Source organism: Hylobates moloch, unplaced genomic scaffold, assembly GCF_009828535.3.
Source record: "Hylobates moloch isolate HMO894 unplaced genomic scaffold, HMol_V3 SCAFFOLD_5, whole genome shotgun sequence".
Lineage (NCBI taxonomy): Eukaryota > Metazoa > Chordata > Mammalia > Primates > Hylobatidae > Hylobates > Hylobates moloch.
In genome coordinates this window covers 2,934,893-2,951,481 of record NW_026652280.1, presented here as the reverse complement: position 1 = coordinate 2,951,481, position 16,589 = coordinate 2,934,893, and positions in this window count along the sequence as shown.

The following is a 16,589-nucleotide window of genomic DNA, read 5'->3' as shown; positions in this document are numbered from 1 at the left end:
ACCCAGCCTCAGACATTTTTTTATGGCAGTGCAAGAATGGACTAATATAGTATTAAAAAGTGGAAATGACCTGGCAGCAGGGTGACATTTTGCTTGGTGTTGCCGGCTTATGTTCCGCTTCATGTTATTTGCATGGCGTTGCCGGCTGGGGGCTGGGGCGTGCAGCCAAGGACAGTGATCGTGGGATGAAGTGAAGAGGCTGATTTCGGATTTCTTTTTAAGAGGTGTTCAATAGGAGGTGATGGTTGATTGGGTATAACATCAGGCTGCCTAACTCCACCTCACCAGGTAAACAGGCTTAACCATTGTTCAAGTCACAGCAAGGTTCAATTTGATTCTGGTAATTCGACTCATAGCCAACCTATACAAATCCATGTCCCATTCTTAGACATATAAAATAATGCTTTGATTACTGAAAGAGGTTTAAAATGATAATTATAAAGGTGGACCTAGTAGTTTTCTTTGTTTTAATTATGAAAGATTTTGAACATACAGCAATGTAGACAAAATAACATAAGATATCTATGTGTCCCCCACTAAGATGACACAGATGTGAGAGTTTGGTGTATTTGCCTCAGGTTTGTATTTTTTTTTCTTTCTTTCTTTTTAAATAAATAGCAACACTGAAAAAGCTGAAGCTCGTTAATTCCTGCTCTCATTCTTTCCTCTAAGAAATAATAACTCTTCTGAAGTAAGTGAGTATCATGATCAGGCAAGCTTTTGCACTTTTATGATACATGTTTGCTTCTAAAAATATCCCATACTTTGTACTTTCCAGGTATTCTGTGTGTTTAAAACACATGAATTGCATTAGCCTGTATATGCCTTTATGTCACTTACTTTTTGTTTCACATTTTGCTTTTGAGATATAGCTGCTATGCACATGTAACTCCAGCTCACCCATCGTGACAGCTGTCGTGTATGCTATTACGTGGATAAACCCTAGCCTCTGTCTTCCTCTGCTATGGACAGTCAGGGTTTTTCCACTTTTGAATGCTAAAGAGTCTGCTGCAGTGAACACTGTAGTCTCTGTCTCCCTTGTTCTCTGGGGCTTCTTTATTAATTACTAATTTTATTGATTGCTCACTTAGCTTCTTCTTTTGAAGCTCTGCGCCCATCTTTTTTCCTGACATATGTATTGATGACTATGAGTCTCTTTCCATCCTAGCATTATCCCACATGGATTTCATTTGTGCTCACTTAAAATAAACATTTTCTTTTTGGCTTTTTCTTTGACGCTGATTTTGTGTATATGTGAAAGTATGTGTTTATATGTGTGATGTCCACATATACATACAGCAGGCTGTAGTTATCTTTTTGTCATCATTTTCTAATTTTATAGCCTCGTGGTGGATGTGCTTCATTTGATCCCAATTCTTGGGTATTTGTTGAGAATTGCTTTGTGGTCTGCTTTGCAGGTGGTTTTTATAACCGTTCTTAGCATGCAGGGAAAGAATGTGTGTTTTCAAATTGTGGAATGCAGGGTTCTTTACATTCTATTACATTAAAACGTCTTAGCTGTGCTGTGTCCATCTTCTTTAGCCATACTAATGTTTAAACATTTTGTTTAAAATATATTTTGGACATACAGAAAAGCTGTGAAAATAGTACAGAGATTTCTGGTATACTGGTGACCCAGCTTTCTAATATGAAGGACATACCTAACCGTTGTACAACATGGAAACCAAGGAACTCACCTTGGCACCTGCTATGAAGCCCTCCACAGACCTTACTCAGATCCCTTCATTTGTCCCACCAATGGCCTTTTCTGGGGCAACATCTGGCTTAGGATTAGGTGAATGAGTTGCCTTGTCTTTTTCTGTCTTCTAATCCAGTGGTCCCCAACCATTTTGGCACCAGGGACAGGTTTTGTGGAGACAATTTTTCCATGGATGGGGGTCTGGGGGATGTTTCCAGGATGAAACTGTTCCACCTCAGATCATCAGGCACTAGGTTCTCATAAGGAGTGCACAACCTAGATCCCTCACAGTAGGGTCTGGCCTCCGATGAGAATCGAAGGCTGCCACTGATCTGATGGGAGGCAGAGCTCAGGCGGTGATGCTCCTTGGCCCGCCGCTGAACTCCTGCTGTGTGGCCTGGTTTCTAACAGGCCACCGACCGGGGATTGGGGACCCCTGTTCTAATTTGTGACAGTGTCTGGATCTTTCTTTTTTAAGATCTTCAGGTTTTTGAGGACTACTGGCCAGTTATTTTGTAGAATGTTCATGTGCTGGGCTGAAAGGTGGCCTCCAAAAATCCATATTCACCTGGAACCTCTGAATGTTACCTTATTTGGAAATAGGCATAATTAACCAAGATGAGGTCATCCTGGATTTGGATGGGCCCCAAGGCAATGGCTGTTGTCTTCACACAAAGGGGGAAATGTGGCACAGACACACATAGCTTAGGACACCATGCGCTGACAGAGGCAGAGGTGGGAGTGAGGCTGTCACTAACGAAGGAACGCAGGTACTGCCTGGAGCTGGAGAGGAAGGCCAGGTCCTCCCTCAGAGCCTTCAGAGGGAAGGCGCCCTCACACCTGAACTCAGACCTCGGGCCTCTAGAACTGGGGGGGAATACGTTCCTGTTGTTTCATGACAGAATTTCTGCTTCTTTTTTTTTTTTTTTTTTTGCTTATTCATGATTAGAGTGTATGTATATTTTTATATGAATAACACTAATTTTTTGATCATTTGATCTATTATGTTATATGAAGATGTGGTTAAAAGTCTATTATTGTGGTAAATATCTGCTATGGTCCAAATACCTGTATTCCCCCTAAATTCATGTTAAAATTCTAACCATCAAAGGGATGGTAGTAGGACATGGGTTGGAAGGGGATTAGATCAGGAGGGTGGAGCCCTCATGAATGGGATGAATGGCCTCATGAAAGAGGCCCCAGAGAGCTGCTCTGCCCCTTCCACCATGTGGGGATGCAGCGGGAAGATGCTGTTTATGAACCAGAACACGGAATCACTGGTGTGTTGGACTTCCCAGCCTCTCACATCGTGAGAAATTTATTTATGCTATTTATATGCAGTCCAGTTTATGCTATTTTGTTTTGGCAGCCAGAGTGCACTAAGACGAAGAGTCTGAAAACAGAGATTGATAGATGAGGCCTTTGCTTACTTGCCCTATATTTAAACATTTTCTGGCAGCTGGGTTTACTAACGTCCTCCAGTGGGTTCTGATTTTTTTTTTTTTTTTTTTTGAGACAGAGTCTTGCTCTGTTGCCCAGGCTGGAGTGCAATGATGTGATGTTGGCTCACCACAACCTCCGCCTCCCAGGTTCAAGTGATTCTCCTGCCTCAGCCTCCCGAGTTGCTGGGATTACAGGCACCCACCACCATGCTGGGCTAATTTTTGTATTTTTTAGTTGAGATGGGGTTTCACCATGTTGGTCAGGCTGGTCTCGAACTCCTGACCTCAGGTGATCCACCTGCCTTGGCCTCCCAAAGTGCTGGGATTACAGGCGTGAGCCACTGTGCCCGACCTGGGTTCTGACTTGATTTTTATTTATTTATTTTATTTTATTTTTTTCCGAGACGGAGTCTTTCTCTGTCCCCCAGGCTGGAGTGCAGTGGCGCCATCTCGGCTCACTGCAAGCTCCGCCTCCCGGGTTCACGCCATTCTCCTGCCTCAGCCTCCCGAGTAGCTGGGACTACAGGCGCCCGCCACCGCGCCCGGCTAATTTTTTGTACTTTTAGTAGAGACGGGGTTTCACCGTGTTAGCCAGGATGGTCTCGATCTCCTAACCTCGTGATCCGCCCGCCTTGGCCTCCCAAAGTGCTGGGATTACAGGCTTGAGCCACCGCGCCCAGCCAAGCTTGATTTTTTAAAGTGCACTTGTGGCATTTAACTATTTGTGGATACTCTTCATTCTATATGTGTTGCATATTCCCCGAACTGTGATTAATAAGACATACAAAGTGTCTATTCTTATTTTTCTTGAGATGGAGTCTGGCTCTGTGGCCCAGGCTGGAGTGCAGTGGCGCAATCTCGGCTCACACAAAGTGTCTATTCTTAAATCTTCACATCTGAGGTGACTAGAAGAGTATATTTAGGAATGGGACTTTAGAAAATGTGATGGCGAATCTGGATAAGAACTAATTAGTGCAACTCAGCATTGCAGTGGAGGTCAGTCACAGCATTAGGAAAGAGGCAGGAATTCCAAGCTCTGATTTTGCTGCTATGTAACTGGGGTGCATGTATATTTACCCATTTCTAATTCATTTCCCCCGTCACCCAGAATCTTCATACAAGGACTCGTGGAAAGTCATTTATTTTAGATATTCTCAGTCATCACTGGGCAAAGTTAACCTATGAAAGTCGCTTAATTTTCTTGTGTGTGTGCCTCAAGTTCTCATCGTTTAAACGACAGCCTTGAACTTGATTTTCTATCTCCAGGGTCCCTTTCAGCTCTGGATTCTTATGCATTTACGATTCTGAAGAAGGCAGTGTTTAGACACAGGGCACTGTCATCACCACTTTCTTATTCTGTTGTGTAATTATGGTTTCCTGAGAAAAGCGCTTCCTCCTTTCAGGCAGTCCCCTTTAACATACAAATTTCGGTGTTTCAGAATGATCTTCTTTAATCCTATGACTACAAAGTAAGACACCAGCAGGATGATGAATTATATGGTGGGTTTTGGAGGCATTTTTAGCATGTCCTTCACTTAGAAATAATAGACTAATAATAGAAAGTAAGTCCCATCCAAACACAACAGAAAACCATACGTTCAAATAACATGTCCAGTGCATGAATTGTTGGCTGGTTCTGCGGCCAGAACAAGTGATTAAAAATTGAGAAATTGAAATAGTTTAAGATGAAAAATTGTGAAACTGATGACATAAATACAATTTTTTTTCTACATTGGATTAGACAAAGACTTGAATTCTACTTATAAATAGTGTTATTTGTTAAAAACATGCTAAATTTCTTTGTGTTGTAAATATTGGCACTATATAAGAACGGCATAGCATCCCAAACTCCAGACTTTAAAAGGCTGAGGGAAAGCTAATTTATCAATAATTATGGACATTGACAATTAGAGATATTAGTCTCCCCTGTGCATCAAAACCAGTTTTATTGACGTCAGTGAAGACTTTGGCATTTCCACGTGCAACATTCAGCCCTCAGTCTTCATCTCAGCTGACAAGTTTGATCATCAGACCCTTAGTGAACTGCTTTCTTCACTTCGATAATGTTGAACTTTTACCTGAGACCTGTTCTCCCACATAATAGCAGGGGTGGAGAAATCCCCGCAGCGTTTTGCATAATGGGAAATGACTAAACACGTTCTCAGTTAAGTGCAACCTCCACTCTTCCTCAGAACTAATAGGAGATATGTGTACACGAAAGGGAGTTTATGAAGGAGAACTGACTCACACGATCACAAGGTGAAGTCCCATGAAAGGCTGCCTCCAAGTTGAGGAGCCAGGAAGCCAGCAGTGGCTCAGTCCGAGGAGTCCCAAAACCTCAAAAGTCGGGAAGCCAGCAGCGCAGCCTTCAGTCTGTGGCCGAAGGCCCGAGAGCCCCTGGCAAACCACTCTTGATGTAAGTCAATTCTCCTTAATAATTTCCCTTTTCATATATACATAGATCCTGTGAGTTCTGTCCCTCTAGAGAACGCTGGCTAATGCACTAGGTGGGTTGGTAAAATGCTCAGGTCATGTGTGCCTTTAAATCAGAGGTGACCAGGAGTATGGACAATATCTCTCAAAGTATCAACAGTCTAGCTTCAAGAAACTTATTTAACGCTGCTGAATGAAGAGTTTATTTATTAGGAATTCAGTAAGCGTCTGTGAATCCATGACGGGATGAGCAATTTCCTGTAGGTGAAGAAGACACAGACTCCACAGGGTGGGGGCTTCTGGCTGGCTCCTAAATAAATATGCAGCACCTGGAATGCCATCTGGCACATAGCGGTGCCTCAGTAAATAATGGTGGAATGAGTTAAGGTCGGTGAAACAAAATCGTTTTTAGTAATCTATCTGCTCGGACTTTTATTAGCAAGTGAAAGAAACCCAACTTGAGTAAGACAAGTGAAAAGGAGACAGTGAACTTTAATAAAACAATGAAATAATGCCAGGAGTCATCTTCGTCCTTTGTCGCAGAAGCCAGGGTAGCTGCGGGGGTGCCGCGATGCCTGTGGGCCTGAGGCTCATGGGAACTGGAATACCAGCGCTGTAGGAAATTCTCCCTCATCCTGGCCCCACTGGCCCCTATCGCTGCAGCCCCTGCCTTCCTCCCTGGCTGCTGAGAGCTTCCTAGACTTCTATTGCATAGCCACAGTCAAAAAGAGAGAGGGCTCCTCCTCCTTCACTGCCCAAGTCTATACATTCAGGGAATGGGGCACACTTTAATAACAGTCAGGCTGAGCCCTGCAGTCACTCAGTCTTGAGTCAGGCCCCTCAAGCTCACAACCAATCCTGGGAACAAAGCACACAGGAGTCATATGGATGCAATGCACATGGATGTAGCTTCCAGGAAAACAGGCCGTGCTGCTCCCGGAACTGGTGGTGCTGGGCAGACAGCACACGTACGCCACGGGCAGATCTCCTGGAGACACTGTGGGTGAAAGGGAAATACTTTCATGAAGTGAATCCTTTCTTTCTCTATCTGGGGATTACTCTTCTTGGTGGGCACAGGGAGAAACCCTCTTCCTCAGCGCAGGTGGGTGTGGAGCCCAGCCTAGGCGGTCAGAGTCCTTTCCTGGAATCATGAGGAGCTACAGGAGAAGGGAGAAGCCTTATTTGTATGTGTGTGCGTGTGTGTGTGTGAAAAAAACTTCCATGGAAATTGGAAGATAAAATTCTGAAGATCTTAAAGGCTGTTTTCCTTTTAAAAGAGAGAGAGGTTGTCTGAGTATAGAAGAATTGCTTTAGGCAGAGAGCAAGCGGTAAAAGCCATAGAAAGCAACAGTGGGAATCCTGAAGACATCACTTCAGTTCCTGGATTCAGCTGGGCCTGCATCTGTCCCGACCAAGGATGCACTGGTCGTGTGAAGACAGACTGTTTGATTTGGCTTACTCTACATGAAATTAGTGTCTTTTTATTACACTTTAGGGTTTTAGGGCACATGTGCAGAATGTGCAGGTTTGTTACATATGTATCCATGTGCCATGTTGATTTCCTGCACCCATTAACTCGTCATTTAGCATTAGGTGTATCTCCTAATGCTGTCCCTCCCCCCTCCCCCCACCCCACAACAGTCCCCGGAGTGTGATGTTCCCCTTCCTGTGTCCATGAGTTCTCATTGTTCAATTCCCACCTATGAGAAAAAGAAAAAAAAAAAGGCTAATCTATAGTGATAGCAGATCAGTGCATACTTGCAAACCAGGATATGGGGGGTTGGGGGGACCACAGGAGGAAGGGATTACCAAGGGGTAGGAGGAAACATTTGGGGATGCTGGGCATGTCCATTATCTTAATTGTGATGATAGTTTCCCAATTTTTAAAACCACATATTAAATACGTATAGTTTACTGTATGTCAATTACACCTCAATAAAGCTGCTTAACACACACACACACAAAAAAGAAATTAGTGTCTTTAATTTATAACTGCAAAAGTCCTAACTCGAACAATCGCCTTACTCCTCAATAGTAATGATAATGATGGCATTAAGTGTAAGAAAACTGCAGTGGCAGCTAATATTGAGGAGGTTCTCACTGGGTACCAGGCAGTGTGCTTCACGATTTATAGGTGAGCTTTCACTTATTCTTCAAAACAAACTTCACAGCTGAGAAAAATGAAGTCGCAGATCTTGCCCAAGGCCACAGCACACATAAGCCGTGGTTCCAGAATCCGTCTGTTTCTGACCTTGTTTTTAATCGCTGTTTTATGTGTCTCCTTAAAGGCTGTGTTTACCCTTCTCATTTACTGATTTATACTAGCACCACCCGCCCCCCGACTCCCCCAGCCCCACTATTGCCCAGAAGGTGATAAATAAATGCTGATTGAATGGCTGTATTTGAACCTGCTGGTGACAGGGTTGGTAGATGTGTCCTGCCCATAAGATATTAATAACCATCACTAGGAATCCTTTCCTTTGTGTCGGGGCTGTACTTATACCTCATTTCGTGCTCCTGGCAGGAGACAGCACTGCCTCCATTTGGGGTGGTCACAGACAGCCGAGGCTCTGGAGGTGCAGAGTTAAGTGGCCAGCTGCTAGCAGAGAGCTGGGCCCTCCTGCACTGCCAAAGTGGGTGGTTTTCTTGTCACAGCATCAGAGGGGAGAAGAAATGAGAGTAGGATTGTGAGCGCTCTGCACACACCGAGTACTTTACATGCTGTCTGTTTGTCAGAATGATCCTGAGAGTGAGTTTTCTGCTGCCGACTTTATAGATGAGGACTCCGAGGCTGAGAGAGGCTGGGCACCAGGCCCATGTCCCACGCTAGTGGCAGGGGAGCCGGGATTTGTAGCCAGGGGTTGCTGGCCGGAGGCTCCCTGGTGTTATTCTATGCCCCACGGTAGAGGCGGTGCGAAGGCCGTTGTGGGGGCGGGTGACTGTCATCCTGCTGCCCTTGGGAACGTGAACGTTGAGAAGCTATGAACTCTTCTCCAGCCGTGCGTGAGAAGGGAGGTGACTGGCCAACACCTGCGAGGCCTGACGGGCAGTCACGGCCCAGGGAGTTTTGCCAAGTCCGGGGGTTTGGCCTCACACTGCAGGGACAGCCTGGTTTCAGTGAGTACCAAGCCCCTCTCTCAAGGGTTCTGCAGTTGGAGGAGCCACACCGATGAGGACTGTGGCTTCAGAATGGACTCAGCTCTGAGCCTTTCTCATCATCCCGGCTTCTGCCACCATCTAATCTAAGCACCATGGTTTCCCACCTGGATGACAGTCCTCCTGGGCCTCCTGCCTCGCTGCCCCTGCCTTGAAAGGAAACGAGATCACGTGAGCTCACACAGTGGTTGGACGCATATTCTTTGGGGTCTACAGCACCTTTACCCACTGGGAACAATTATTTTCACATTCCCAATCTGACCGTGAGCTCTTGGAGGGCTGCGCTGTGTCTTTTATGTTTCAAATCCCTAGTTTCTAGAACAGTTGGCAATTACTGTAGGTGTGCAATAGCCGTGTGTGAATTCATGGAAAATGGTCAGACCTGTGGAGGGCTGAGCGAGAGTGGCCAGCGACGGTGCTGTTCAGGGAGGTCGTCATCGCGTAGGTCTCCTTCCACTCAAGGGGAGAAATCCTTGGCAATGTTTCTAAGACTCAGGTTTATCATTTTAATCATTATTCTTTGGGTTACTTCGAGATTTTTTAATTAAAACAGATGCCTTATGTAAGAATTCAAACTCCCGGTACTACTTCTGATATACGTGGTATGGACATGCCAACTTGCCAGTGGATTCAGTGGCTCTAACTTATTAGTGGGTCAATTTCTTTGTAAGATTATTGACACTCGAGGTACAGATAATATAATAATATTTATTAAACCACTATTTATTTTTATCAAATACTCATTCTGGACAAGGCACTCTGCTGCATGTTGGATTAGCAGGGACTAGCAATTATACGGGACTCCATATACTATGGAAGATGCAGACTCCAAAGACATTCTCTGGGACCTGATGAGTGGACTCATGAGGTGGGCGCCACACCAGCAGCAAGAGTGGCTGCAGAGAGGGGGTGTCTGGAGAGCAGGGCAGTTTCGAAATGGGGTGCCTCACCCTTGCTCTTCTGATGCAGGGCTGTATCCTTCTGTGTGTGTGTGGGGGGGGGGGGTGGTCCTGTGCCTTGCAGGACATGTGGCCGCATCCCTGACCTCCACCTACCCATCACGAAAACCGCCAAGGCCTCCAGGCTGGCAAAATGTCCCATGGGGATGAAGTTGCCCCAAATCGAGAATCACTGTCTTAAACAACCCTGGACACGTTGTGCCGTGTTGCTGCTTCCTGCAGAAGCCAGAGCTTTGTTCTCAGCCTTGTAGCTTTGAGAGAAGGATTTTCTGTTTCTTTTTCTTTTTCTTTTTCTCTCTCTCTCTTTTTTTTTTTTTTAGAGACAGGGTCTCACTCTGTTGTCCAGGCTGGAGTGCAGTCGTTCGATCTCAGCTCACTGCAGCCTCGACCTCCCAGGCTCAAGCAATCCTCCCACCTCAGCCTCCCGAGTAGCTAGGACTACAGGCACACACCACCATGCCCAGCCAGAGTTTTAATTTTTTATTTGTAGAGATGGGTTTTGCCAGAGAGAGGCATTTTCTTGCTTCATAAAGAAGGATGGACCATTCATCTGGCTCTGGTGAATGACCTGTAATTCATCAGGGATCCTTCTGTTACCCAGCAGCCCAATTTATTGCTTTGCTGAGTGCAGGGCTGAGAAGCCGAAGGACACAAAGCTCTCATCTACGGGATTAGGATCGATGTCTAAGTGTGAACTCTCCAAGCCTCATGTGTTGTTGCCATGGCAGTTCTACTCAAGAGACGTTTTTGGACAGAAAAGAAGAGTATTTGCTCTGGAGGGAACTTGAATCCTTGTGCCAGTTCCCCGAGGCCAGGTGCTGGTGCGGGAGGCCGCTTCTGGGTAGAGGAGAAAGTTGCCTGTTGAACATTCAGCTGGCACCAAGGCAGGCAGGTGGTTTTAAGAGAAAATCTTCTCAAGGCAGATCAGCCCTTGTCTTTACATTCAACATATTTATTTTAGTGGCAAATTTATCCTAATTACATTAATAATGGGCCCCTTTACTCTTGTAGGGTATAAATTGGACATGATAGTATTTAGTTCATAGGGTTGTGATGGGAATTTAATGAGATTATGTGGGTTATATCTATCTACATTGACTTAGAAATTATTTTCTCAGAAATTAAAACAGGATAATTTATTAATATATTTAAAACCAATAATTATAAGCCTGTTGCATGTAAACAGTGATAATATCTATTTTTTATGGAAAATAATTATATCTTTTGAAACAAAAACAATCAGTGATGAGTGACTATTACATTTTTATGATGTCTAGCTTAACAGGAGACAGCTGGATTCTTATAGCTGCCCCTGCCTTTAATCTGCCATGATATCTGTTCTGGCTGAAGTATATGGAGAAAATTCAACCCCATATAGATGAGTAGTTGGAAAAGGGAGAGTTAATAACCTTTTCCTGTGATTGTGGATGTTTTCCTTATCTGTACCAAAACTAGACAAGTGATAGCTTTTTAATGATTAATTGCAACATGGAATCTGAAACCACATTAACAAACTTTTAAAACTCTTTTATATTAAAATTCATTTGTCATTCTTACTCTTTGAATTCATCTTGTCTCCCTGCAATTATACAATTTATAACTTCAAGCATTTGTCATTTAGAAAATTCATTCCACTGAATTGTGCAGATCTTGCAAATATTGACATGTATCATGAATTTTTATCATTAACAAATCACATTCCCTAATATCCCCATTGATTTTATCAGAAAACACTTTAAGTATCTGAAATCTGTCAAGTGTGCAGAGGCAGATGCGCATTTTCCGAAATTCAGATTTTCACTCTAGACCTCGGATTGTGTTCTTGGCAAGAGATGGTGTCATTTGTGTTCCTTGAGGTGATGGGATCCTTGCCTTCATTTCTGAGAAAATACCAGCCATAACCGCAAGTCTGGATTCCCTTAGATTGTCCGCTATCTTTCTTCCAGTAAAAACCATCCCATTGGGCAGGCGTGGTGGCTCACGCCTATAATCTCAGCACTTTGGGAGGCCAAGGTGGGCGGATTCCCTGAGGTCAGGAGTTCAAGACCAGCCTGGCCAACATGGTGAAACCCCATCTATAGGAAAATACAAACATTAGGCAGGCTTGATGGCGGATGACTGTAATCCCAGCTACTCGGGAAGCTGAGGTGGGAGAATCACTTGAACCTGGGAGGTGGAGCTTGCGGTGACCCAAGATTGCGCCTCTGCACTCCAGCCTGGGCAACAGAGCAAGACTCTGTCTCAAAAACAAACAAACAAACAAACAAACAAAAAACCCAAACTGTCCCGTGAGTAAAGCTTTTCTCTGAGATGACCACAAACTTCCATCTGCAGCAGACGTGCTCTTTGTGCCCTTCCAGTTTGTGATAAAGAGTTTTGGAAAAGCATGCGTTGAAGAGTTGAGGCTTAATACAATTCACAATTTATGCTGCTTCTTCAGGGACAGTCTTTAACGAAAGTGGCACTTCTTTCACAGGTAAGTCTGTGGGGGCCAAGAAGACAATGATCACTGCTGCAGGTCAGTGCCACGCTTCGTATCATGTGAAAGAATGAGCAATGTTACCCGTCATTTCTTTGGAACCATTAGTACAAATATCAACACAATAAGAAGGATAAATAACATCTTAATATTCTGATGAAAATAGTTTTGATCTTGTGACTCACAAGTCCCTTCCAGGGACTCTCAGATGTCTGTAGCTCACACTTTGAGAACTGATGGATTAGGGTAACAAAGAAAGAGGCAAAGAAATGATTCTGGGTGTGTTTGGGAGCCCATAGGACTTGCTGATGAACGTGAACGTGAGAGCAAGAGATGCATATATTTATGGACCATTTTCATCTAACTAAAATAGCATATGACTCTAATTCTCTTCCAGGTCTGTACATCTTCAGAGCAGAAACCTCTGAGATGTGAGCTTTCAGTAGAGCCCTCCAGACGCCAAATACCTGGAAGCTAACTTCAAACTCTCTGTGAAGAAACCCTTCATTAAGGATTTTAGATGAACTCTTCTCATTGTCTTTCATTTAAGCTGTGTTTGATTAGGCCATCCTCATCTCTGGGCAACACACTGGATTCTTGCACCACCACCTGGTCTCGTAATAGCCGATTGCTATAAAACCATGACAGCCGCGTAGCCCTGGGGCACTTTCACCGTACTGTAGCCCAGTGCTGGCGCTCTTGATTGCTGGAGAACTTGAGTGCAGTTAAACTCTGCTGGTTGCATTTATAGTAAAAATCAGCAAGGAAAACAAATTACACTAAACCTAGGCAGCATCTCATGTATTGTTCTGCTTATTTTGTTTATAATGTTGTCTTTAAAAAAAATCCTTGTTTTTAGCTGGAAAGCAGTAGGATTTGGCAGAAACAAGGAGCTTTCCAGCCTCTGACAAGGCTCTCCGCTTCGCCTCCTGCTCTGGCAGGCATTGCTTAGTGATCACTGGAGTGTCTACATCAGTCCCGGCCTTGGCTCAACATTACAGAGGAGGGCCCTGTCAAATGAAACGCAAACTGTGCAAAAGTCATCCACAGAGGGCTACGTGCGGAAGCCGATGAACCACCTGGGAAGTTTTTACAATAAAACAGACCATGGACATTGGTAGCTTGGCCCAGGGTAGGCCACGGTGAAATCTGGTCCATGAGGGACCTAGAGACATTGAAATCACCCCAAGGTGAATTGCTAAGATTGTAAATCCAAGCTAAATGCACTTGAAATAAAGAATATATAAAATAAAAGTAAGCCTTCTGAGTCTAGTTATTGACTAATTTTAACTACTTGCACAAAAGGCAACAATTGCTGAGGTACTTCATTGTCTATGAGCTAAATGTGCCAAAAAAGAGATGCTTAACAGATGGCAATATTAAGAAATTCCTGGTTTTAAATCTGTACAGATGTATTAGGTTTGAACAAACACCACATTTTCCTGACCCTTCCAAGCTCTACACATCATAAAATGCCAGCTGATACTCAGGTACTAATTACAAAAACAATGCCATGTACGAAAAAACAAAGCGTGTGCAAAAAGCAGCCTTTTCTAATTTCCCAGGAATCTCGATGTTCTTCAACTACATCTATTACCTTAACTTTACAACATGTGAAATACGGATGGTACGTTTTTGTGGGACTTTTTATCCTGGAAAAATCCTTCACCTTTATTGGTGCCATTGTGTGTAAGGTTAGATTTTTAAGCTTAATATTCATGTTTGTAAATCCACCAGCGTTAGTAGAAACTCCGAGTACTCTAAACTGTCACTGCAGACACCCAATTCTTATGAATCGTCTCTGCGGAATGTTTCTAGTTGGCCTATCATAATTGGTGTGGGTAAAGGTAGCCAGTATAAAAAAATTAGAGAGGAATTCAAGTCTTATATAGAAGTTAACCATCAATTATGCCTATAACTGGAGAACAGTAACTGTGTACATATAGAAGTCCAGGAGATGGTCACCATTTATCCTGCCTGGGTACAGAGGGCATTTCTGGAAATCATTATCTTGAAGGCACGAGATAGTAATAAATTACCTTTAGTAGTATGGAAACCATTGCAGTGTTAAACAGACTACAAGACTTGGTCTCATGCATTAAGCTGATTGGCATAAACATGATGGCCCTCTTCTTATGGTAAGAGACAGAAATGTATTTCAAACTTCTTGATAACAGAGTATATGTCAAAATTGTTCTTAGTTCATCTAATGCCATTACAAACTTGGCCATCACAGGTTCTTTCTCAACTATCTACGAAACATGAATTTTTACGTAGCATTTTGTCTGACATGGAATTATTTTCAGTTGAATTTGAGAAATTTTTAAGCAAAACCATTATGCAATCATGATCAAACTTCCTTAGCCACAAACCATCAAGCTGAATGAGAACTTGAAGAATAACCTGGAATAGATAGTTCTAGAAAACAATAATACTACTAATAATATAATAACAATATTAATAATTAATATTGTTATAAAAATTACAAACAGGTTTTTCATTGCTTAATATGTCATTTCATGGTCAATATTAAAATCCAGTTTTGTTGGTCTATTAATGAGATAATGTTCCATTAATGAGATAATATTCTGCTATGGTTTGAGTTTGTCCCACCAAAACTCATGTTAATATGTATCCCTAATGTGGGATGGCACTGGAGGTGGGGCCCAGTGGAAGGTGTTTTGGGTCATGGGGGTGGATCCCTCATAAATGGCTTGGTGCTATTCTCTTGGTAGTGAGTTCTGGTGAGGTTGATTAGTTGTGGTAGGAATGGATTAGTTCCCATGAAAGCAGGTTGTTATAAGGCCAGTATGCCCTCGGGATCTGTCTCTACGTGTATTTGGCTCCTCTCTGGCCTTCTCTGCCTTGTAGGATTGTGTTAGTCTGTTCTCACACTGCTAATAAAGACATACCTGAGACTGGGTAATTTATAAAGGAAAGAGGTTTAACAATCTCACAGTTCCACATGGCTGGGGAGGCCTCACTATCACGGTGGAAGGCAAAGGAGAGGCAAAGGCACGTTTTACATGGTGGCAGGCAAGACTGCATGTGCAGAGGAGCTTCTTTTTATAAAACTATCAGATCTCATGAGACTTATTCACTGTCATGAGAACAGTGTGGGAGAAACCACCCCCACCTTTTTTATCTCCACCTGGACCTGCCCTTGACACCTTGGGATTACAATTCAAGGTGAGATTTTTTTTATGTTGGTTTTGTCATTTCATTTTTTTTAATTCCAGAGGTTTTTGGGGAACAGGTGGTATTTGGTTACATGAGTAAGTTCTTTGAGCAGTGATTTGTGAGATTTGGGTGTACCCATCACCCAAGCAGTACACACTGAACCCAATTTGTAGTCTTTCATCCCTCACCCCCTTCCTACCCTTTCCCCTTGAGTCCTCAAAGTCCATTGTATCATTCTGATGCCTCTGTATCCTCTTAGCTTAGCTCCTTCTTATGAGAACATATGATGTTTGGTTTTCCATTCCTGAGTTACTTCACTTAGAATAATGGTCTCCAGCCCCATCCATGTTGCTGCGAATGCCATGTCATTAATTCATTTCTTTTTATGGCTGAGTAGTATTCATATAAATATATATCCCAGTTTCTTTATCCATTCATTGTTTGATGGGCACCTGGGCTGGATCCACATTTTTGCAACTGTAAATGGTGCTGCTGTAAATATGTGTGTGCAAGTATCTTTTTCACATAGTAACTTATTTTCCTCTGGGTAGATACCCAATAGTGGGATCACTGGGTCAAATAGTAGTTCTTCTTTTTGGATGGGCGCCATGGGTCACACCTGTAGTCCCACCACTTTGGGAGGCTGAGGCAGGCAGATCACTTGAAGTCAGGAGTTCAAGACCAGCCTGGCCAACATGGTGAAACCCAGTCTCTACCAAAAATACAAAAATTAGCCAGTCATGGTGCTGTATGCCTGTAGTCCCAGCTACTTGTGGGGCTGAGACAGGAGAATCACTTGAACCTGGGAGGTGGAGGCTGCAGTGAGCTGAGATTGTACCATTGCACTCCAGCCTGGGCAACAGAGTGAGAATCTGTCTCAAGCAAAACAAAACAAAACAAAACAAAACAAAACAAAACAAAACAAAAAACATGTAGTAGTTCTACTTTTAGTTCTTTGAGGAAACTCCACACTGTTTTCCATAGTGGCTGTACTAGTTTACATTCCCAGCAGCAGTGTAGAAGTGCAAAACCCCCTCCTTTCTTTGTGAATTACCCAGCCTCAGGTATTCCTTTATAGCAGCACAAAATGGACTAAGAAAAGTGTCTTGTAGAGACAACTCGGCATATAGTCATGAGTCATTTAACAACAGGCATAGTCCTGAGAAATGCACTGTTGTGTGATCTCATCTTTCTGCAAACACCATAGAGTATACTCACACAAACCTTCATGATACAGCCTA